This window comes from Rhipicephalus microplus, unplaced genomic scaffold, assembly GCF_043290135.1.
Source record: "Rhipicephalus microplus isolate Deutch F79 unplaced genomic scaffold, USDA_Rmic scaffold_62, whole genome shotgun sequence".
Taxonomy (NCBI): Eukaryota; Metazoa; Arthropoda; class Arachnida; order Ixodida; family Ixodidae; genus Rhipicephalus; species Rhipicephalus microplus.
The window spans coordinates 1317906-1337411 of NW_027464635.1; the positions used below are offsets into that span (position 1 = coordinate 1317906).

At 46.6% G+C, this 19506-nt stretch overlaps 25 non-coding genes across 25 annotated transcripts; all 25 read right to left on the minus strand.

The window, feature by feature from the left end:
- Window positions 1-24: 24 nt before the first annotated feature.
- On the minus strand, window positions 25-98 carry TRNAT-AGU (transfer RNA threonine (anticodon AGU)). Its single transcript has one exon. It is a non-coding gene; the product is annotated as a tRNA-Thr (tRNA).
- Window positions 99-529: 431 nt separating this feature from the next.
- On the minus strand, window positions 530-603 carry TRNAT-AGU (transfer RNA threonine (anticodon AGU)). Its single transcript has one exon. It is a non-coding gene; the product is annotated as a tRNA-Thr (tRNA).
- A 1616-nt stretch (window positions 604-2219) lies between these two features.
- On the minus strand, window positions 2220-2293 carry TRNAT-AGU (transfer RNA threonine (anticodon AGU)). Its single transcript has one exon. It is a non-coding gene; the product is annotated as a tRNA-Thr (tRNA).
- Window positions 2294-3232: 939 nt separating this feature from the next.
- On the minus strand, window positions 3233-3306 carry TRNAT-AGU (transfer RNA threonine (anticodon AGU)). Its single transcript has one exon. It is a non-coding gene; the product is annotated as a tRNA-Thr (tRNA).
- Window positions 3307-4075: 769 nt separating this feature from the next.
- Window positions 4076-4149, minus strand: TRNAT-AGU (transfer RNA threonine (anticodon AGU)). The gene has a single exon. It is a non-coding gene; the product is annotated as a tRNA-Thr (tRNA).
- Window positions 4150-4244: 95 nt separating this feature from the next.
- On the minus strand, window positions 4245-4318 carry TRNAS-AGA (transfer RNA serine (anticodon AGA)). Its single transcript has one exon. It is a non-coding gene; the product is annotated as a tRNA-Ser (tRNA).
- A 96-nt stretch (window positions 4319-4414) lies between these two features.
- TRNAS-ACU (transfer RNA serine (anticodon ACU)) lies at window positions 4415-4488 on the minus strand. The gene has a single exon. It is a non-coding gene; the product is annotated as a tRNA-Ser (tRNA).
- A 2291-nt stretch (window positions 4489-6779) lies between these two features.
- On the minus strand, window positions 6780-6853 carry TRNAT-AGU (transfer RNA threonine (anticodon AGU)). The gene has a single exon. It is a non-coding gene; the product is annotated as a tRNA-Thr (tRNA).
- Window positions 6854-7792: 939 nt separating this feature from the next.
- Window positions 7793-7866, minus strand: TRNAT-AGU (transfer RNA threonine (anticodon AGU)). The gene has a single exon. It is a non-coding gene; the product is annotated as a tRNA-Thr (tRNA).
- Window positions 7867-8635: 769 nt separating this feature from the next.
- Window positions 8636-8709, minus strand: TRNAT-AGU (transfer RNA threonine (anticodon AGU)). Its single transcript has one exon. It is a non-coding gene; the product is annotated as a tRNA-Thr (tRNA).
- Window positions 8710-8804: 95 nt separating this feature from the next.
- TRNAS-AGA (transfer RNA serine (anticodon AGA)) lies at window positions 8805-8878 on the minus strand. The gene has a single exon. It is a non-coding gene; the product is annotated as a tRNA-Ser (tRNA).
- A 96-nt stretch (window positions 8879-8974) lies between these two features.
- Window positions 8975-9048, minus strand: TRNAS-ACU (transfer RNA serine (anticodon ACU)). The gene has a single exon. It is a non-coding gene; the product is annotated as a tRNA-Ser (tRNA).
- Window positions 9049-9818: 770 nt separating this feature from the next.
- TRNAT-AGU (transfer RNA threonine (anticodon AGU)) lies at window positions 9819-9892 on the minus strand. Its single transcript has one exon. It is a non-coding gene; the product is annotated as a tRNA-Thr (tRNA).
- A 1616-nt stretch (window positions 9893-11508) lies between these two features.
- Window positions 11509-11582, minus strand: TRNAT-AGU (transfer RNA threonine (anticodon AGU)). Its single transcript has one exon. It is a non-coding gene; the product is annotated as a tRNA-Thr (tRNA).
- Window positions 11583-13197: 1615 nt separating this feature from the next.
- Window positions 13198-13271, minus strand: TRNAT-AGU (transfer RNA threonine (anticodon AGU)). Its single transcript has one exon. It is a non-coding gene; the product is annotated as a tRNA-Thr (tRNA).
- A 95-nt stretch (window positions 13272-13366) lies between these two features.
- On the minus strand, window positions 13367-13440 carry TRNAS-AGA (transfer RNA serine (anticodon AGA)). The gene has a single exon. It is a non-coding gene; the product is annotated as a tRNA-Ser (tRNA).
- A 96-nt stretch (window positions 13441-13536) lies between these two features.
- TRNAS-ACU (transfer RNA serine (anticodon ACU)) lies at window positions 13537-13610 on the minus strand. The gene has a single exon. It is a non-coding gene; the product is annotated as a tRNA-Ser (tRNA).
- A 265-nt stretch (window positions 13611-13875) lies between these two features.
- TRNAT-AGU (transfer RNA threonine (anticodon AGU)) lies at window positions 13876-13949 on the minus strand. The gene has a single exon. It is a non-coding gene; the product is annotated as a tRNA-Thr (tRNA).
- A 431-nt stretch (window positions 13950-14380) lies between these two features.
- On the minus strand, window positions 14381-14454 carry TRNAT-AGU (transfer RNA threonine (anticodon AGU)). The gene has a single exon. It is a non-coding gene; the product is annotated as a tRNA-Thr (tRNA).
- Window positions 14455-16070: 1616 nt separating this feature from the next.
- On the minus strand, window positions 16071-16144 carry TRNAT-AGU (transfer RNA threonine (anticodon AGU)). Its single transcript has one exon. It is a non-coding gene; the product is annotated as a tRNA-Thr (tRNA).
- A 940-nt stretch (window positions 16145-17084) lies between these two features.
- Window positions 17085-17158, minus strand: TRNAT-AGU (transfer RNA threonine (anticodon AGU)). Its single transcript has one exon. It is a non-coding gene; the product is annotated as a tRNA-Thr (tRNA).
- Window positions 17159-18096: 938 nt separating this feature from the next.
- Window positions 18097-18170, minus strand: TRNAT-GGU (transfer RNA threonine (anticodon GGU)). Its single transcript has one exon. It is a non-coding gene; the product is annotated as a tRNA-Thr (tRNA).
- A 262-nt stretch (window positions 18171-18432) lies between these two features.
- TRNAT-AGU (transfer RNA threonine (anticodon AGU)) lies at window positions 18433-18506 on the minus strand. The gene has a single exon. It is a non-coding gene; the product is annotated as a tRNA-Thr (tRNA).
- Window positions 18507-18601: 95 nt separating this feature from the next.
- Window positions 18602-18675, minus strand: TRNAT-AGU (transfer RNA threonine (anticodon AGU)). Its single transcript has one exon. It is a non-coding gene; the product is annotated as a tRNA-Thr (tRNA).
- A 600-nt stretch (window positions 18676-19275) lies between these two features.
- On the minus strand, window positions 19276-19349 carry TRNAS-AGA (transfer RNA serine (anticodon AGA)). Its single transcript has one exon. It is a non-coding gene; the product is annotated as a tRNA-Ser (tRNA).
- Between the last annotated feature and the right edge of the window lie 157 nt (window positions 19350-19506).

Here is a 19506-nt window from a genome sequence, read left to right on the forward strand (position 1 = left end):
GAGAGACGTTTGTCTTGACTCTCGAGGCACCGCTGAGATTCGAACTCATAATCTCCTGTTTACTAGACAGGCGCTTTAACCAACTAAGCCACGGCGCCTGCGCAGCGTCTTGCTCAGGCAGTGACACCACCAGAAGTATTTCGAACTAAACTTCGAAAACAAAAAACTAGAAAGACGTTTGTCTTGACTCTCGAGGCACCGGTGAGATTCGAACTCACGATCTCTTGTTTACTAGACAGGCGCTTTAACTAAAGAAGCCACGGCGCCTGCGCAGCGTCTTGTTCAGGCAGTCACACCATCAGAAGAATTTCGAACTAAACTTCGAAAACAAAAAACTAGAGAGACGGTTGCCTTGACTCTCGAGGCACCGTTGAGATTCGAACTGATGATCTCCTGTTTACTAGAGCGGCGCTTTAACCAACTAAGCCAACGCCTGCGCAGCGTCTTGTTCAGGCAGTGACGTTATCAGAAGTATTTTGAACTAAACTTCGAAAACAAAAAACTAGAGAAAGGTTTCTCTTGACTCTCGAGGCACCGCTGAGATTCGAACTCATAATCTCCTGTTTACTAGACAGGCGCTTTAACCAACTAAGCCACGGCGCCTGCGCAGCGTCTTGCTCAGGCAGTGACACCACCAGAAGTATTTCGAACTAAACTTCGAAAACAAAAAACTAGAAAGACGTTTGTCTTGACTCTCGAGGCACCGGTGAGAATCGAACTCACGATCTCTTGTTTACTAGACAGGCGCTTTAACTAAAGAAGCCACGGCGCCTGCGCAGCGTCTTGTTAAGGCAGTCACACCATCAGAAAAAGTTCGAACTAAACATCGAAAACAAAAAACTAGAGAGACGGTTGCCTTGACTCTCGAGGCACCGTTGAGATTCGAACTGATGATCTCCTGTTTACTAGAGGGGCGCTTTAACCAACTAAGCCACAACGCCTGCGCAGCGTCTTGTTCAGGCAGTGACGTTATCAGAAGTATTTTGAACTAAACTTCGAAAACAAAAAACTAGAGAAAGGTTTTTCTTGACTCTCGAGGCACCGGTGAGATTCGAACTCACGATTTCCTGTTTACTAGACAGGCGCTTTAACTAGAGAGGCCACGGTGCCTGCGCAGCGTCTTGTTCAGGCAGGGACACCATCAGAAGTATTTGGAACTATACTTTGAAAACAAAAAACTAGAGAGACGGTAGTCTTCACTCTCGAGGCACATGTGAGATTCGAACTCGCGATGTCCTGTTTACTAGACAGGCGCTTTAACCAACTAAGCCACCGCGCCTGCGCAGCGTCTTGTTAAGGCAGTCACACCATCAGAAGAAGTTCGAACTAAACATCGAAAACAAAAAACTAGAGAGACGGTTGCCTTGACTCTCGAGGCACCGGTGAGATTCGAACTCATGATCACCTGTTTACTAGACCGGCGCTTTAACCAACTAAGCCACGGCGCCTGCGCAGCGTCTTGTTCAGGCAGTGACGTTATCAGAAGTATTTTGAACTAAACTTCGAAAACAAAAAACTAGAGAAAGGTTTGTCTTGACTCTCGAGGCACCGGTGAGATTCGAACTCACGCTTTCCTGTTTACTAGACAGGCGCTTTAACTAACTAAGCCACGGCGCCTGCGCAGCGTCTTGTTCAGGCAGTGACTTCATCAGAAGTATTTCGAACTATACTTCGAAAACAAAAAACTAGAGAGACGTTAGTCTTGACTCTCGAGGCAGCGGTGAGATTCGAACTCACGATCTCCTGTTTACTAGACAGGCGCTTTAACTAAAGAAGCCACGGCGCCTGCGCAGCGTCTTGTTTAGGCAGTGACACCATCAGAACTATTTCGAACTAAACTTCGAAAACAAAAAACTAGAGAGACGTTTGTCTTTACTCTCGAAGCACCGGTAAGATTCGAACTCACGATCTCTTGTTTACTAGGCAGGCGCTTTAACCAACTGAGCCATGGCGCCTGCGCGGCGTCTCGTTGAGGCAGTGACACCATTAGAAGTATTTCGAACTATACTTCGAAAACAAAAAATTACAGAGAAATTTGTCTTGTCTCTCGAGGTACCGGTGAGATTCGAGCTCACTATCTCCTGTTTACTAGACAGGTGAGATAACAAACTAAGACACGCTGACTGCGCAGCGTATTGTTAAGGCAGTCACACCATCAGAAGAATTTCGAACTAAACTTCGAAAACAAAAAACTAGAGAGACGGTTGCCTTGACTCTCGAGGCACCGTTGAGATTCGAACTCATGATCTCCTGTTTACTAGACAGGCGCTTTAACCAACTAAGCCACGGCGCCTGTGCAGCGTCTTCTTCAGGCAGTGACGCCATCAGAAGTATTTTGAACTAAACTTCGAAAACAAAAAACTAGAGAAAGGTTTGTCTTGACTCTCGAGGCACCGGTGAGATTTGAACTCAGGATCTCCTGTTAACTAGACAGGCGCTTTAACCAACTAGGCCACGGCGCCTGCGTGCGCCTTGTTCGGGCAGTGACACCATCAAAAGTATTTCCAAATAAACTTCGAAAACAAAAAACTAGAGAGAGGTTTGTCTTGGCTCTCGTGGCACCGGTGATATTCGAACTCACGCTTTCCTGTTTACTAGACAGGCGCTTCAACCAACTAAGCTACGGCGCCTGCGCAGCGCCTTGTTCGGGCAGTGACACCATCAAAAGTATTTCGAACTATACTTCGAAAACAAAAAACTAGAGAGACGTTAGTCTTGACTCTCGAGGCAGCGGTGAGATTCGAACTCACGATCTCCTGTTTACTAGACAGGCGCTTTAACTAAAGAAGCCACGGCGCCTGCGCAGCGTCTTGTTTAGGCAGTGACACCATCAGAACTATTTCGAACTAAACTTCGAAAACAAAAAACTAGAGAGACGTTTGTCTTTACTCTCGAAGCACCGGTAAGATTCGAACTCACGATCTCTTGTTTACTAGGCAGGCGCTTTAACCAACTGAGCCATGGCGCCTGCGTGGCGTCTCGTTGAGGCAGTGACACCATTAGAAGTATTTCGAACTATACTTCGAAAACAAAAAATTACAGAGAAATTTGTCTTGTCTCTCGAGGTACCGGTGAGATTCGAGCTCACTATCTCCTGTTTACTAGACAGGTGAGATAACAAACTAAGACACGCTGACTGCGCAGCGTATTGTTAAGGCAGTCACACCATCAGAAGAATTTCGAACTAAACTTCGAAAACAAAAAACTAGAGAGACGGTTGCCTTGACTCTCGAGGCACCGTTGAGATTCGAACTCATGATCTCCTGTTTACTAGACAGGCGCTTTAACCAACTAAGCCACGGCGCCTGTGCAGCGTCTTCTTCAGGCAGTGACGCCATCAGAAGTATTTTGAACTAAACTTCGAAAACAAAAAACTAGAGAAAGGTTTGTCTTGACTCTCGAGGCACCGGTGAGATTTGAACTCACGATCTCCTGTTAACTAGACAGGCGCTTTAACCAACTAGGCCACGGCGCCTGCGCAGCGCCTTGTTCGGGCAGTGACACCATCAAAAGTATTTCAAAATAAACTTCGAAAACAAAAAACTAGAGAGAGGTTTGTCTTGGCTCTCGTGGCACCGGTGATATTCGAACTCATGCTCTCCTGTTTACTAGACAGGCGCTTCAACCAACTAAGCTACGGCGCCTGCGCAGCGCCTTGTTCGGGCAGTGACACCATCAAAAGTATTTCGAAGTAAACTTCGAAAACAAAAACTGGAGAGACGTTAGTCTTGACTCCCGAGGCACCGGTGAGATTCGAACTCACGATTTCCTGTTTACTAGACAGGCGCTTTAACTAACTAAGCCACGGCGCCTGCGCAGCGTCTTGTTCAGACAGTGGCACCATGAGAAGTATTTCGAACTATACTTCGAAAACAAAAAACTAGAGAGACGTTAGTCTTGACTCTCGCGGCACCGGGGAGATTCGACTCATGATTTCCTGTTTTCTAGACAGGCGCTTTAACCAACTAAGCCACGGCGCCTGCGCAGCGCCTTGTTCAGGCAGTGACACCATCTGAAGTATTTCGAACTATACTTCGGAAACAAAAAACTAGAGAGACGTTAGTCTTGACTCTCGAGGCACCGGTGAGATTCGAACTCACAATCTCCTGTTTACTAGACAGGCGCTTTAACTAACTAAGCCACGGCGCCTGCGCAGCCTGTTGTTCAGGCAGCGATGCCATCAGAAGTATTTCAAACGAAACTTTGAAAACAAAAAACTAGAAAGGCGTTTGTCTTGACTCTCGAGGCACCGGTGAGATTTGAACTCACGATCTCCTGTTTTCTTGACAGGCGCTTTAACAAACTAAGCCACGGCACCTGTGCAGCGTCTTGTTCATGCAGTGACACCATCAGAAGTATTTCGAAATAAACTTCGAAAACAAAAAAACTAGAGAGACGTTAGTCTTGACTCCCGAGGCACCGGTGAGATTCGAACTCACGATCTCCTGTTTAGTAGACAGGCGCTTTAACTAACTAAGCCACGGCGCCTGCGCAGAGTCTTGTTCAGGCAGTGACACCATCTGAAGTATTTCGAACTATACTTCGAAAACAAAAAAACTAGAGAGACGTTAGTCTTGATTCTCGAGGCACCGGTAGATTCGAACTCACGATCTCCTGTTTACTAGACAGGCCCTTTAACCAACTAAGCCACGGCGCCTGCGCAGCGTCTTGTTCAGGCAGTGACACCATCAGAAGTATTTCGAAATAAACTTCGAAAACAAAAAAACTAGAGAGACGTTTGTCTTGACTCTCGAGGCACCGCTGAGATTCGAACTCATTATCTCCTGTTTACTAGACAGGCGCTTTAACCAACTAAGCCACGGCGCCTGCGCAGCGTCTTGCTCAGGCAGTGACACCACCAGAAGTATTTCGAACTAAACTTCGAAAACAAAAAACTAGAAAGACGTTTGTCTTGACTCTCGAGGCACCGGTGAGATTCGAACTCACGATCTCTTGTTTACTAGACAGGCGCTTTAACTAAAGAAGCCACGGCGCCTGCGCAGCGTCTTGTTCAGGCAGTCACACCATCAGAAGAATTTCGAACTAAACTTCGAAAACAAAAAACTTGAGAGACGGTTGCCTTGACTCTCGAGGCACCGTTGAGATTCGAACTGATGATCTCCTGTTTACTAGAGCGGCGCTTTAACCAACTAAGCCAACGCCTGCGCAGCGTCTTGTTCAGGCAGTGACGTTATCAGAAGTATTTTGAACTAAACTTCGAAAACAAAAAACTAGAGAAAGGTTTCTCTTGACTCTCGAGGCACCGCTGAGATTCGAACTCATAATCTCCTGTTTACTAGACAGGCGCTTTAACTAAAGAAGCCACGGCGCCTGCGCAGCGTCTTGTTAAGGCAGTCACACCATCAGAAAAAGTTCGAACTAAACATCGAAAACAAAAAACTAGAGAGACGGTTGCCTTGACTCTCGAGGCACCGTTGAGATTCGAACTGATGATCTCCTGTTTACTAGAGCGGCGCTTTAACCAACTAAGCCACAACGCCTGCGCAGCGTCTTGTTCAGGCAGTGACGTTATCAGAAGTATTTTGAACTAAACTTCGAAAACAAAAAACTAGAGAAAGGTTTTTCTTGACTCTCGAGGCACCGGTGAGATTCGAACTCACGATTTCCTGTTTACTAGACAGGCGCTTTAACTAGAGAGGCCACGGTGCCTGCGCAGCGTCTTGTTCAGGCAGGGACACCATCAGAAGTATTTGGAACTATACTTTGAAAACAAAAAACTAGAGAGACGGTAGTCTTCACTCTCGAGGCACATGTGAGATTCGAACTCGCGATGTCCTGTTTACTAGACAGGCGCTTTAACCAACTAAGCCACCGCGCCTGCGCAGCGTCTTGTTAAGGCAGTCACACCATCAGAAGAAGTTCGAACTAAACATCGAAAACAAAAAACTAGAGAGACGGTTGCCTTGACTCTCGAGGCACCGGTGAGATTCGAACTCATGATCACCTGTTTACTAGACCGGCGCTTTAACCAACTAAGCCACGGCGCCTGCGCAGCGTCTTGTTCAGGCAGTGACGTTATCAGAAGTATTTTGAACTAAACTTCGAAAACAAAAAACTAGAGAAAGGTTTGTTTTGACTCTCGAGGCACCGGTGAGATTCGAACTCACGCTTTCCTGTTTACTAGACAGGCGCTTTAACTAACTAAGCCACGGCGCCTGCGCAGCGTCTTGTTCAGGCAGTGACTTCATCAGAAGTATTTCGAACTATACTTCGAAAACAAAAAACTAGAGAGACGTTAGTCTTGACTCTCGAGGCAGCGGTGAGATTCGAACTCACGATCTCCTGTTTACTAGACAGGCGCTTTAACTAAAGAAGCCACGGCGCCTGCGCAGCGTCTTGTTTAGGCAGTGACACCATCAGAACTATTTCGAACTAAACTTCGAAAACAAAAAACTAGAGAGACGTTTGTCTTTACTCTCGAAGCACCGGTAAGATTCGAACTCACGATCTCTTGTTTACTAGGCAGGCGCTTTAACCAACTGAGCCATGGCGCCTGCGCGGCGTCTCGTTGAGGCAGTGACACCATTAGAAGTATTTCGAACTATACTTCGAAAACAAAAAATTACAGAGAAATTTGTCTTGTCTCTCGAGGTACCGGTGAGATTCGAGCTCACTATCTCCTGTTTACTAGACAGGTGAGATAACAAACTAAGACACGCTGACTGCGCAGCGTATTGTTAAGGCAGTCACACCATCAGAAGAATTTCGAACTAAACTTCGAAAACAAAAAACTAGAGAGACGGTTGCCTTGACTCTCGAGGCACCGTTGAGATTCGAACTCATGATCTCCTGTTTACTAGACAGGCGCTTTAACCAACTAAGCCACGGCGCCTGTGCAGCGTCTTCTTCAGGCAGTGACGCCATCAGAAGTATTTTGAACTCAACTTCGAAAACAAAAAACTAGAGAAAGGTTTGTCTTGACTCTCGAGGCACCGGTGAGATTTGAACTCAGGATCTCCTGTTAACTAGACAGGCGCTTTAACCAACTAGGCCACGGCGCCTACGTGCGCCTTGTTCGGGCAGTGACACCATCAAAAGTATTTCCAAATAAACTTCGAAAACAAAAAACTAGAGAGAGGTTTGTCTTGGCTCTCGTGGCACCGGTGATATTCGAACTCACGCTTTCCTGTTTACTAGACAGGCGCTTCAACCAACTAAGCTACGGCGCCTGCGCAGCGCCTTGTTCGGGCAGTGACACCATCAAAAGTATTTCGAACTATACTTCGAAAACAAAAAACTAGAGAGACGTTAGTCTTGACTCTCGAGGCAGCGGTGAGATTCGAACTCACGATCTCCTGTTTACTAGACAGGCGCTTTAACTAAAGAAGCCACGGCGCCTGCGCAGCGTCTTGTTTAGGCAGTGACACCATCAGAACTATTTCGAACTAAACTTCGAAAACAAAAAACTAGAGAGACGTTTGTCTTTACTCTCGAAGCACCGGTAAGATTCGAACTCACGATCTCTTGTTTACTAGGCAGGCGCTTTAACCAACTGAGCCATGGCGCCTGCGTGGCGTCTCGTTGAGGCAGTGACACCATTAGAAGTATTTCGAACTATACTTCGAAAACAAAAAATTACAGAGAAATTTGTCTTGTCTCTCGAGGTACCGGTGAGATTCGAGCTCACTATCTCCTGTTTACTAGACAGGTGAGATAACAAACTAAGACACGCTGACTGCGCAGCGTATTGTTAAGGCAGTCACACCATCAGAAGAATTTCGAACTAAACTTCGAAAACAAAAAACTAGAGAGACGGTTGCCTTGACTCTCGAGGCACCGTTGAGATTCGAACTCATGATCTCCTGTTTACTAGACAGGCGCTTTAACCAACTAAGCCACGGCGCCTGTGCAGCGTCTTCTTCAGGCAGTGACGCCATCAGAAGTATTTTGAACTAAACTTCGAAAACAAAAAACTAGAGAAAGGTTTGTCTTGACTCTCGAGGCACCGGTGAGATTTGAACTCACGATCTCCTGTTAACTAGACAGGCGCTTTAACCAACTAGGCCACGGCGCCTGCGCAGCGCCTTGTTCGGGCAGTGACACCATCAAAAGTATTTCCAAATAAACTTCGAAAACAAAAAATTAGAGAGAGGTTTGTCTTGGCTCTCGTGGCACCGGTGATATTCGAACTCATGCTCTCCTGTTTACTAGACAGGCGCTTCAACCAACTAAGCTACGGCGCCTGCGCAGCGCCTTGTTCGGGCAGTGACACCACCAAAAGTATTTCGAAGTAAACTTCGAAAACAAAAACTGGAGAGACGTTAGTCTTGACTCCCGAGGCACCGGTGAGATTCGAACTCACGATTTCCTGTTTACTAGACAGGCGCTTTAACTAACTAAGCCACGGCGCCTGCGCAGCGTCTTGTTCAGACAGTGGCACCATGAGAAGTATTTCGAACTATACTTCGAAAACAAAAAACTAGAGAGACGTTAGTCTTGACTCTCGCGGCACCGGGGAGATTCGACTCATGATTTCCTGTTTTCTAGACAGGCGCTTTAACCAACTAAGCCACGGCGCCTGCGCAGCGCCTTGTTCAGGCAGTGACACCATCAGAAGTATTTCGAACTATACTTCGGAAACAAAAAACTAGAGAGACGTTAGTCTTGACTCTCGAGGCACCGGTGAGATTCGAACTCACAATCTCCTGTTTACTAGACAGGCGCTTTAACTAACTAAGCCACGGCGCCTGCGCAGCCTGTTGTTCAGGCAGCGATGCCATCAGAAGTATTTCAAACGAAACTTTGAAAACAAAAAACTAGAAAGGCGTTTGTCTTGACTCTCGAGGCACCGGTGAGATTTGAACTCACGATCTCCTGTTTTCTTGACAGGCGCTTTAACAAACTAAGCCACGGCACCTGTGCAGCGTCTTGTTCATGCAGTGACACCATCAGAAGTATTTCGAAATAAACTTCGAAAACAAAAAAACTAGAGAGACGTTAGTCTTGACTCCCGAGGCACCGGTGAGATTCGAACTCACGATCTCCTGTTTAGTAGACAGGCGCTTTAACTAACTAAGCCACGGCGCCTGCGCAGCGTCTTGTTCAGGCAGTGACACCATCTGAAGTATTTCGAACTATACTTCGAAAACAAAAAAACTAGAGAGACGTTAGTCTTGATTCTCGAGGCACCGGTAGATTCGAACTCACGATCTCCTGTTTACTAGACAGGCCCTTTAACCAACTAAGCCACGGCGCCTGCGCAGCGTCTTGTTCAGGCAGTGACACCATCAGAAGTATTTCGAAATAAACTTCGAAAACAAAAAAACTAGAGAGACGTTTGTCTTGACTCTCGAGGCACCGCTGAGATTCGAACTCATTATCTCCTGTTTACTAGACAGGCGCTTTAACCAACTAAGCCACGGCGCCTGCGCCGCGTCTTGCTCAGGCAGTGACACCACCAGAAGTATTTCGAACTAAACTTCGAAAACAAAAAACTAGAAAGACGTTTGTCTTGACTCTCGAGGCACCGGTGAGATTCGAACTCACGATCTCTTGTTTACTAGACAGGCGCTTTAACTAAAGAAGCCACGGCGCCTGCGCAGCGTCTTGTTCAGGCAGTCACACCATCAGAAGAATTTCGAACTAAACTTCGAAAACAAAAAACTAGAGAGACGGTTGCCTTGACTCTCGAGGCACCGTTGAGATTCGAACTGATGATCTCCTGTTTACTAGAGCGGCGCTTTAACCAACTAAGCCAACGCCTGCGCAGCGTCTTGTTCAGGCAGTGACGTTATCAGAAGTATTTTGAACTAAACTTCGAAAACAAAAAACTAGAGAAAGGTTTCTCTTGACTCTCGAGGCACCGCTGAGATTCGAACTCATAATCTCCTGTTTACTAGACAGGCGCTTTAACCAACTAAGCCACGGCGCCTGCGCAGCGTCTTGCTCAGGCAGTGACACCACCAGAAGTATTTCGAACTAAACTTCGAAAACAAAAAACTAGAAAGACGTTTGTCTTGACTCTCGAGGCACCGGTGAGATTCGAACTCACGATCTCTTGTTTACTAGACAGGCGCTTTAACTAAAGAAGCCACGGCGCCTGCGCAGCGTCTTGTTAAGGCAGTCACACCATTAGAAAAAGTTCGAACTAAACATCGAAAACAAAAAACTAGAGAGACGGTTGCCTTGACTCTCGAGGCACCGTTGAGATTCGAACTGATGATCTCCTGTTTACTAGAGCGGCGCTTTAACCAACTAAGCCACAACGCCTGCGCAGCGTCTTGTTCAGGCAGTGACGTTATCAGAAGTATTTTGAACTAAACTTCGAAAACAAAAAACTAGAGAAAGGTTTTTCTTGACTCTCGAGGCACCGGTGAGATTCGAACTCACGATTTCCTGTTTACTAGACAGGCGCTTTAACTAGAGAGGCCACGGTGCCTGCGCAGCGTCTTGTTCAGGCAGTGACACCATCAGAAGTATTTGGAACTATACTTCGAAAACAAAAAACTAGAGAGACGGTAGTCTTCACTCTCGAGGCACATGTGAGATTCGAACTCGCGATGTCCTGTTTACTAGACAGGCGCTTTAACCAACTAAGCCACCGCGCCTGCGCAGCGTCTTGTTAAGGCAGTCACACCATCAGAAGAAGTTCGAACTAAACATCGAAAACAAAAAACTAGAGAGACGGTTGCCTTGACTCTCGAGGCACCGGTGAGATTCGAACTCATGATCACCTGTTTACTAGACCGGCGCTTTAACCAACTAAGCCACGGCGCCTGCGCAGCGTCTTGTTCAGGCAGTGACGTTATCAGAAGTATTTTGAACTAAACTTCGAAAACAAAAAACTAGAGAAAGGTTTGTCTTGACTCTCGAGGCACCGGTGAGATTCGAACTCACGCTTTCCTGTTTACTAGACAGGCGCTTTAACTAACTAAGCCACGGCGCCTGCGCAGCGTCTTGTTCAGGCAGTGACTTCATCAGAAGTATTTCGAACTATACTTCGAAAACAAAAAACTAGAGAGACGTTAGTCTTGACTCTCGAGGCAGCGGTGAGATTCGAACTCACGATCTCCTGTTTACTAGACAGGCGCTTTAACTAAAGAAGCCACGGCGCCTGCGCAGCGTCTTGTTTAGGCAGTGACACCATCAGAACTATTTCGAACTAAACTTCGAAAACAAAAAACTAGAGAGACGTTTGTCTTTACTCTCGAAGCACCGGTAAGATTCGAACTCACGATCTCTTGTTTACTAGGCAGGCGCTTTAACCAACTGAGCCATGGCGCCTGCGCGGCGTCTCGTTGAGGCAGTGACACCATTAGAAGTATTTCGAACTATACTTCGAAAACAAAAAATTACAGAGAAATTTGTCTTGTCTCTCGAGGTACCGGTGAGATTCGAGCTCACTATCTCCTGTTTACTAGACAGGTGAGATAACAAACTAAGACACGCTGACTGCGCAGCGTATTGTTAAGGCAGTCACACCATCAGAAGAATTTCGAACTAAACTTCGAAAACAAAAAACTAGAGAGACGGTTGCCTTGACTCTCGAGGCACCGTTGAGATTCGAACTCATGATCTCCTGTTTACTAGACAGGCGCTTTAACCAACTAAGCCACGGCGCCTGTGCAGCGTCTTCTTCAGGCAGTGACGCCATCAGAAGTATTTTGAACTAAACTTCGAAAACAAAAAACTAGAGAAAGGTTTGTCTTGACTCTCGAGGCACCGGTGAGATTTGAACTCACGATCTCCTGTTAACTAGACAGGCGCTTTAACCAACTAGGCCACGGCGCCTGCGCAGCGCCTTGTTCGGGCAGTGACACCATCAAAAGTATTTCCAAATAAACTTCGAAAACAAAAAACTAGAGAGAGGTTTGTCTTGGCTCTCGTGGCACCGGTGATATTCGAACTCACGCTTTTCTGTTTACTAGACAGGCGCTTCAACCAACTAAGCTACGGCGCCTGCGCAGCGCCTTGTTCGGGCAGTGACACCATCAAAAGTATTTCGAACTATACTTCGAAAACAAAAAACTAGAGAGACGTTAGTCTTGACTCTCGAGGCAGCGGTGAGATTCGAACTCACGATCTCCTGTTTACTAGACAGGCGCTTTAACTAAAGAAGCCACGGCGCCTGCGCAGCGTCTTGTTTAGGCAGTGACACCATCAGAACTATTTCGAACTAAACTTCGAAAACAAAAAACTAGAGAGACGTTTGTCTTTACTCTCGAAGCACCGGTAAGATTCGAACTCACGATCTCTTGTTTACTAGGCAGGCGCTTTAACCAACTGAGCCATGGCGCCTGCGCGGCGTCTCGTTGAGGCAGTGACACCATTAGAAGTATTTCGAACTATACTTCGAAAACAAAAAATTACAGAGAAATTTGTCTTGTCTCTCGAGGTACCGGTGAGATTCGAGCTCACTATCTCCTGTTTACTAGACAGGTGAGATAACAAACTAAGACACGCTGACTGCGCAGCATATTGTTAAGGCAGTCACACCATCAGAAGAATTTCGAACTAAACTTCGAAAACAAAAAACTAGAGAAAGGTTTGTCTTGACTCTCGAGGCACCGGTGAGATTTGAACTCACGATCTCCTGTTAACTAGACAGGCGCTTTAACCAACTAGGCCACGGCGCCTGCGCAGCGCCTTGTTCGGGCAGTGACACCATCAAAAGTATTTCCAAATAAACTTCGAAAACAAAAAACTAGAGAGAGGTTTGTCTTGGCTCTCGTGGCACCGGTGATATTCGAACTCATGCTCTCCTGTTTACTAGACAGGCGCTTCAACCAACTAAGCTACGGCGCCTGCGCAGCGCCTTGTTCGGGCAGTGACACCATCAAAAGTATTTCGTAGTAAACTTCGAAAACAAAAAACTGGAGAGACGTTAGTCTTGACTCCCGAGGCACCGGTGAGATTCGAACTCACGATTTCCTGTTTACTAGACAGGCGCTTTAACTAACTAAGCCACGGCGCCTGCGCAGCCTCTTGTTCAGACAGTGGCACCATGAGAAGTATTTCGAACTATACTTCGAAAACAAAAAACTAGAGAGACGTTAGTCTTGACTCTCGCGGCACCGGGGAGATTCGACTCATGATTTCCTGTTTTCTAGACAGGCGCTTTAACCAACTAAGCCACGGCGCCTGCGCAGCGCCTTGTTCAGGCAGTGACACCATCAGAAGTATTTCGAACTATACTTCGGAAACAAAAAACTAGAGAGACGTTAGTCTTGACTCTCGAGGCACCGGTGAGATTCGAACTCACAATCTCCTGTTTACTAGACAGGCGCTTTAACTAACTAAGCCACGGCGCCTGCGCAGCCTGTTGTTCAGGCAGCGATGCCATCAGAAGTATTTCAAACGAAACTTTGAAAACAAAAAACTAGAAAGGCGTTTGTCTTGACTCTCGAGGCACCGGTGAGATTTGAACTCACGATCTCCTGTTTTCTTGACAGGCGCTTTAACAAACTAAGCCACGGCACCTGTGCAGCGTCTTGTTCATGCAGTGACACCATCAGAAGTATTTCGAAATAAACTTCGAAAACAAAAAAACTAGAGAGACGTTAGTCTTGACTCCCGAGGCACCGGTGAGATTCGAACTCACGATCTCCTGTTTAGTAGACAGGCGCTTTAACTAACTAAGCCACGGCGCCTGCGCAGCGTCTTGTTCAGGCAGTGACACCATCTGAAGTATTTCGAACTATACTTCGAAAACAAAAAAACTAGAGAGACGTTAGTCTTGATTCTCGAGGCACCGGTAGATTCGAACTCACGATCTCCTGTTTACTAGACAGGCCCTTTAACCAACTAAGCCACGGCGCCTGCGCAGCGTCTTGTTCAGGCAGTGACACCATCAGAAGTATTTCGAAATAAACTTCGAAAACAAAAAAACTAGAGAGACGTTTGTCTTGACTCTCGAGGCACCGCTGAGATTCGAACTCATAATCTCCTGTTTACTAGACAGGCGCTTTAACCAACTAAGCCACGGCGCCTGCGCAGCGTCTCGCTCAGGCAGTGACACCACCAGAAGTATTTCGAACTAAACTTCGAAAACAAAAAACTAGAAAGACGTTTGTCTTGACTCTCGAGGCACCGGTGAGATTCGAACTCACGATCTCTTGTTTACTAGACAGGCGCTTTAACTAAAGAAGCCACGGCGCCTGCGCAGCGTCTTGTTCAGGCAGTCACACCATCAGAAGAATTTCGAACTAAACTTCGAAAACAAAAAACTAGAGAGACGGTTGCCTTGACTCTCGAGGCACCGTTGAGATTCGAACTGATGATCTCCTGTTTACTAGAGCGGCGCTTTAACCAACTAAGCCAACGCCTGCGCAGCGTCTTGTTCAGGCAGTGACGTTATCAGAAGTATTTTGAACTAAACTTCGAAAACAAAAAACTAGAGAAAGGTTTCTCTTGACTCTCGAGGCACCGCTGAGATTCGAACTCATAATCTCCTGTTTACTAGACAGGCGCTTTAACCAACTAAGCCACGGCGCCTGCGCAGCGTCTTGCTCAGGCAGTGACACCACAAGAAGTATTTCGAACTAAACTTCGAAAACAAAAAACTAGAAAGACGTTTGTCTTGACTCTCGAGGCACCGGTGAGATTCGAACTCACGATCTCTTGTTTACTAGACAGGCGCTTTAACTAAAGAAGCCACGGCGCCTGCGCAGCGTCTTGTTAAGGCAGTCACACCATTAGAAAAAGTTCGAACTAAACATCGAAAACAAAAAACTAGAGAGACGGTTGCCTTGACTCTCGAGGCACCGTTGAGATTCGAACTGATGATCTCCTGTTTACTAGAGCGGCGCTTTAACCAACTAAGCCACAACGCCTGCGCAGCGTCTTGTTCAGGCAGTGACGTTATCAGAAGTATTTTGAACTAAACTTCGAAAACAAAAAACTAGAGAAAGGTTTTTCTTGACTCTCGAGGCACCGGTGAGATTCGAACTCACGATTTCCTGTTTACTAGACAGGCGCTTTAACTAGAGAGGCCACGGTGCCTGCGCAGCGTCTTGTTCAGGCAGTGACACCATCAGAAGTATTTGGAACTATACTTCGAAAACAAAAAACTAGAGAGACGGTAGTCTTCACTCTCGAGGCACATGTGAGATTCGAACTCGCGATGTCCTGTTTACTAGACAGGCGCTTTAACCAACTAAGCCACCGCGCCTGCGCAGCGTCTTGTTAAGGCAGTCACACCATCAGAAGAAGTTCGAACTAAACATCTAAAACAAAAAACTAGAGAGACGGTTGCCTTGACTCTCGAGGCACCGGTGAGATTCGAACTCATGATCACCTGTTTACTAGACCGGCGCTTTAACCAACTAAGCCACGGCGCCTGCGCAGCGTCTTGTTCAGGCAGTGACGTTATCAGAAGTATTTTGAACTAAACTTCGAAAACAAAAAACTAGAGAAAGGTTTGTCTTGACTCTCGAGGCACCGGTGAGATTCGAACTCACGCTTTCCTGTTTACTAGACAGGCGCTTTAACTAACTAAGCCACGGCGCCTGCGCAGCGTCTTGTTCAGGCAGTGACTTCATCAGAAGTATTTCGAACTATACTTCGAAAACAAAAAACTAGAGAGACGTTAGTCTTGACTCTCGAGGCAGCGGTGAGATTCGAACTCACGATCTCCTGTTTACTAGACAGGCGCTTTAACTAAAGAAGCCACGGCGCCTGCGCAGCGTCTTGTTTAGGCAGTGACACCATCAGAACTATTTCGAACTAAACTTCGAAAACAAAAAACTAGAGAGACGTTTGTCTTTACTCTCGAAGCACCGGTAAGATTCGAACTCACGATCTCTTGTTTACTAGGCAGGCGCTTTAACCAACTGAGCCATGGCGCCTGCGCGGCGTCTCGTTGAGGCAGTGACACCATTAGAAGTATTTCGAACTATACTTCGAAAACAAAAAATTACAGAGAAATTTGTCTTGTCTCTCGAGGTACCGGTGAGATTCGAGCTCACTATCTCCTGTTTACTAGACAGGTGAGATAACAAACTAAGACACGCTGACTGCGCAGCGTATTGTTAAGGCAGTCACACCATCAGAAGAATTTCGAACTAAACTTCGAAAACAAAAAACTAGAGAGACGGTTGCCTTGACTCTCGAGGCACCGTTGAGATTCGAACTCATGATCTCCTGTTTACTAGACAGGCGCTTTAACCAACTAAGCCACGGCGCCTGTGCAGCGTCTTCTTCAGGCAGTGACGCCATCAGAAGTATTTTGAACTAAACTTCGAAAACAAAAAACTAGAGAAAGGTTTGTCTTGACTCTCGAGGCACCGGTGAGATTTGAACTCACGATCTCCTGTTAACTAGACAGGCGCTTTAACCAACTAGGCCACGGCGCCTGCGCAGCGCCTTGTTCGGGCAGTGACACCATCAAAAGTATTTCCAAATAAACTTCGAAAACAAAAAACTAGAGAGAGGTTTGTCTTGGCTCTCGTGGCACCGGTGATATTCGAACTCACGCTTTTCTGTTTACTAGACAGGCGCTTCAACCAACTAAGCTACGGCGCCTGCGCAGCGCCTTGTTCGGGCAGTGACACCATCAAAAGTATTTCGAACTATACTTCGAAAACAAAAAACTAGAGAGACGTTAGTCTTGACTCTCGAGGCAGCGGTGAGATTCGAACTCACGATCTCCTGTTTACTAGACAGGCGCTTTAACTAAAGAAGCCACGGCGCCTGCGCAGCGTCTTGTTTAGGCAGTGACACCATCAGAACTATTTCGAACTAAACTTCGAAAACAAAAAACTAGAGAGACGTTTGTCTTTACTCTCGAAGCACCGGTAAGATTCGAACTCACGATCTCTTGTTTACTAGGCAGGCGCTTTAACCAACTGAGCCATGGCGCCTGCGCGGCGTCTCGTTGAGGCAGTGACACCATTAGAAGTATTTCGAACTATACTTCGAAAACAAAAAATTACAGAGAAATTTGTCTTGTCTCTCGAGGTACCGGTGAGATTCGAGCTCACTATCTCCTGTTTACTAGACAGGTGAGATAACAAACTAAGACACGCTGACTGCGCAGCGTATTGTTAAGGCAGTCACACCATCAGAAGAATTTCGAACTAAACTTCGAAAACAAAAAACTAGAGAGACGGTTGCCTTGACTCTCGAGGCACCGTTGAGATTCGAACTCATGATCTCCTGTTTACTAGACAGGCGCTTTAACCAACTAAGCCACGGCGCCTGTGCAGCGTCTTCTTCAGGCAGTGACGCCATCAGAAGTATTTTGAACTAAACTTCGAAAACAAAAAACTAGAGAAAGGTTTGTCTTGACTCTCGAGGCACCGGTGAGATTTGAACTCACGATCTCCTGTTAACTAGACAGGCGCTTTAACCAACTAGGCCACGGCGCCTGCGCAGCGCCTTGTTCGGGCAGTGACACCATCAAAAGTATTTCCAAATAAACTTCGAAAACAAAAAACTAGAGAGAGGTTTGTCTTGGCTCTCGTGGCACCGGTGATATTCGAACTCATGCTCTCCTGTTTACTAGACAGGCGCTTCAACCAACTAAGCTACGGCGCCTGCGCAGCGCCTTGTTCGGGCAGTGACACCATCAAAAGTATTTCGAAGTAAACTTCGAAAACAAAAAACTGGAGAGACGTTAGTCTTGACTCCCGAGGCACCGGTGAGATTCGAACTCACGATTTCCTGTTTACTAGACAGGCGCTTTAACTAACTAAGCCACGGCGCCTGCGCAGCGTCTTGTTCAGACAGTGGCACCATGAGAAGTATTTCGAACTATACTTCGAAAACAAAAAACTAGAGAGACGTTAGTCTTGACTCTCGAGGCACCGGTGAGATTCGAACTCACGATCTCCTGTTTACTAGAAAGGCGCTTTGACTAACTAAGCCACGGCGCCTGCGCAGCGTTTTGTTCAGGCAGTGACACCATCAGAAGTATTTCGAACTAAACTTCGAAAACAAAAGTACTGAAAGTTGGGCGAGTTGGTACTTGATGATGACTTCTTTGCGCAAAGACGTACACGGACACAAGAAAAAGAGGCAAACAACACGGGCGCCCGTGTTGTTTGCCTCTTTTGCTTGTGTCCGTGTACGTGTTTGCGTAAAAAAGTCATGACTGTTCGAAAACAAAAACTAGAGAGACGTCAGTCTTGACTCCCGAGGCACCGGTAAGATTCGAACTCACGATCTCCTGTTTACCAGACAGGCGCTTTAACTAACTAAGCCACTGCGCCTGCAGCGTCTTGTTCAGGCAGTGACACCATCAGAAGTATTTTGAACTATACTTCGAAAACAAAAAACTAGAGAGACGTTAGTCTTGACTCTCGCGGCACTGGGGAGATTCGAACTCATGATTTCTTGTTTACTAGACAGACGATTTAACCAACTAAGCCACGGCGCCTGCGCAGCGCCTTGTTCAGGCAGTGACACCATCAGAAGTATTTCGAACTATACTTCGGAAACAAAAAACTAGAGAGACGTTAGTCTTGACTCTCGAGGCACCGGTGAGATTTGAACTCACGATCTCCTGTTTACTAGACAGGCGCTTTAACCAACTAAGCCACGGCGCCTGCGCAGCGTCTTGTTCAGGCAGTGACACCATCAGAAGTATTTCGAACTAAACTTCGAAAACAAAAAAACTAGAGAGACGTTTGCTTGACTCTCGAAGCACCGCTGAGATTCGAACTCATGATCTCCTGTTTACTAGACAGGCGCTTTAACCAACTAAGCCACGGCGCCTGCGCAGCGTCTTGCTCAGGCAGTGACACCATCAGAAGTACTTCCAACTAAACTTCGAAAACAAAAGTACTGAAAGTTGGGCGAGTTGGTACTCGATCATGACTTCTTTGCGCAAAGACGTACACGGACACAAGAAAAAGAGGCAAAAAACACGGGCGCCCGTGTTGTTTGCCTCTTTTGCTTGTGTCCGTGTACGTGTTTGCGCAAAAAAGTCATGAATGTTCGAAAACAAAAAACTAGAGAGACGTCAGTCTTGACTCCCGAAGCACTGGTGAGATTCGAACTCACGATCTCCTATGTACCAGACAGGCGCTTTAACTAACTAAGCCACGGCGCCCGCAGCATCTTGTTCAGGCAGTGACACCATCAGAAGTATTTCGAACTATACTTCGAAAACAAAAAACTAGAGAGATGTTAGTCTTGACTCTCGAGGCACCGGTGAGATTCGAACTCATGATCTCCTGTTTACTAGACAGGCGCTTTAACCAACTAAGGCCACGGCGCCTGCGCAGCCTGTTGTTCAGGCAGTGACACCATCAGAAGTATTTCGAACTAAACTTCGAAAACAAAAAGCTAGAGAGATGTTTGTCTTGACTCTCGAGGCACCGGTGAGATTTGAACTCACGATCTCCTGTTTTCTTGACAGGCGCTTTAACAAACTAAGCCACGGCACCTGTGCAGCGTCTTGTTCAGGCAGTGACACCATCAGAAGTATTTCGACATAAACTTCGAAAACAAAAAAACTAGAGAGACGTTAGTCTTGACTCCCGAGGCACCGGTAGATTCGAACTCACGATCTCCTGTTTACTAGACAGGCGCTTTAACCAACTA